The sequence below is a fragment of the Montipora capricornis genome, chromosome 4 (assembly GCF_036669925.1).
Source record: "Montipora capricornis isolate CH-2021 chromosome 4, ASM3666992v2, whole genome shotgun sequence".
Lineage (NCBI taxonomy): Eukaryota > Metazoa > Cnidaria > Anthozoa > Scleractinia > Acroporidae > Montipora > Montipora capricornis.
Window position 1 is genome coordinate 51,921,930 of NC_090886.1, and position 2,638 is coordinate 51,924,567.

The window sequence follows — 2,638 nt, forward strand, 5'->3', positions numbered from 1 at the left end:
GATAAGCGCCGGCCTGATGGGCCTTCTAGGCTCGTAGCAGACTTTACCTTTACCTACCTGCAGGCCAGATTTAATAAACAACGCCGAGGCCCAGGGTTTTGGAAATTTAATAGCTCTCTACTTAAAGATGACAATTATGTTAACGCTCTACGCAAAAACATTGATTTGTTCAAAGCCAAATATGAAAACGTTGAAGATAAAGGTTTGAAATAGGATCCTATAAAAATGGAGATTAGGGGTTTCACTGTAAAATATGCCAAAACGAAAGCAAAAAGACGTAAAAACGAAGAACTGACACTCCAAAATTAAATAAATGAACTTCTGCTAAGTCTAGAAAGAAATCCTAACAATAAACATGCCCAAAACGAACTACTCGCAGCAAAATTACGTTTGCAAAAAATCATGCACTAGAGTATAGAAGTAGGAGCAAGGTAAGATGGTATGAAGAAGGTGAATGTTATTGAATGTAGATTATAAAATACTTACCAAAGTCATTGCCAAAAGAATAGAAAAAACCTTGCCCAAAATCATTAATCCTGATCAAACCGGATATGTAAAAGGCCGCTATATAGGTGAAAACATCAGATTAATCCAAGATGTCATGTTTCTCACTAAGCGCTTAAATATGCCTGGAATTGCAATTTTTTGGATTTCCGAAAAGCTTTTGATACAATAAAATGGAACTATCTATTATCCACGCTTCGACTGTTCAATTTTGGCCTAGATATTCAAAGATGGATAGAAGTCATCTACCACAATGTATCTAGCTGTGTCCTAAACAATGGCCGTTTTTATACTAGAGACGCATAATCCGTCCAGACGAATTATGCGTCTCTCATGTTATCCGTCTAGTGTAAAGACGGGACGAACTATATGAGACGCATAATTCGTCTTGGACGAACTTGGGCAAACATTTTTTCTGCGTCTGTTAAATTCGTCTAGTATAAAGACGGGCACTAGACGCATAATGCGTCTGGACGAACTTTCCAGTTTAGTGCGTCTTCGAAGACGCACTAAAATAGATTCTTCGTCCAGACGCATAATGCGTCTTGTGGCCGTCTTTATACTAGACGAATTTAACAGACGCAGTAACAATGTTTGCCCAAGTTCGTCCCAGACGAATTATGCGTCTCTAGTATAAAAACGGCCAATGGTCACTCGTCACCCTTTTTTCAATTGCACCGAGACGTCAGGCAAGGATGCCCCTTATCGGGCCTTCTTTTTGTAATTGGTATTGAGCTTCTCGCAAGGGCTTTGAAAAGCAACAATGACATAAAAGGCGTTACCGTTGGCGGAAAGGAAATAAAAGTCACCCAATTCGCTGATGATACTACAGTATTCGTTAACGACCATCAATCTGTTATTAACCTTTTGAAACTTCTAAGTGAATTTAAACACACCTCGGGTCTAGAAGTAAACACAAGTAAAACAGAGGCGATGTGGCTTGGAGCTTGGAGAAACAAACCTGATACCCCATATAATTTCAAATGGCCTCAAGAACCGATTCAAGCTCTCGGCATCTTCTTTTCGTACAACTCCGACGCTGCAAATAAGCTGAATTTTGGAGAGAAAATTATCAAATTGAAAAATACGCTTAAGAATTGGAAAAGAAGGAAGCTTACCCTCCATGGCAGAATCAAAATAGTGAAAACCCTAGGTTTGTCGAAGCTAATTTATAACACCTCTGTGCTCGAGATCCCCGATTATTACGTCAAAGAAATAAACAAACTATCTTTCGATTTTATATGGGAAGGAAAAAGAGCCAAAATAAAAAGAAAGACCATAATAAGTGACATAAGTCAAGGAGGGTTAAGAATGATGGATTTTGAAATCATGAATAAAGCGCTGAAAATTGCTTGGATCAAGAGAATCACCGAAAACGTTCAACCAGCATGGAAAATAATACCAGAGTTCACCGCTGCCAAATATGGAGGTTTATCCTTTCTAACCAAATGTCAATACGATATCAAGCATTTCAACCTTGACAACCTTCCACCTTTTTACTACACGCTACTTAATTATTGGCAAGAATACAATGCTGACAAATTCTCGGAGGACCAATGCATTCATAACAAAATCATCTGGAATAATAGTCGCATCCTGATTGGAGACCGGCCAGTTTTTTTCAAACCCTTATTTGAGGCTAAGATTATACGTATTAAACAATTTTTAAAAGAAGACAACACCTTCTTCTCACTGGACGAGCTCATTCGCAATGTGAACATCAGTATTCCCTTTACACTGTACTATGGCCTCGTCGCTGCCATTCCTACAGAATGGAAAAATATATTAAATCAAAACAACTCGCACCTAAACCCGCCTCTTGAAGACCTTCCGTCGACCCGTGTCGCCTACTCTACACTTTTAACCAACAACGTAAGTCCACCAACATCAGAGAACAGAATTCTAAATTACGGTTTCTCCAAAGAAAGCATCCACAAGGTATGTACGTTGCCTTTCCTAATAACCAAAGACTCGAAATTCATTGCTTTCCAGTATAAAATAATACACCACATCTTACCTACCAAATCCAGCCTTTTTCGAGCTGGCATTACTGATAGCGACATTTGTTCCCTATGCGTACCACTGTACTGTATCTAAGGCTTTCTGGGATAGATTCACCAGCTGGTGGTACCAG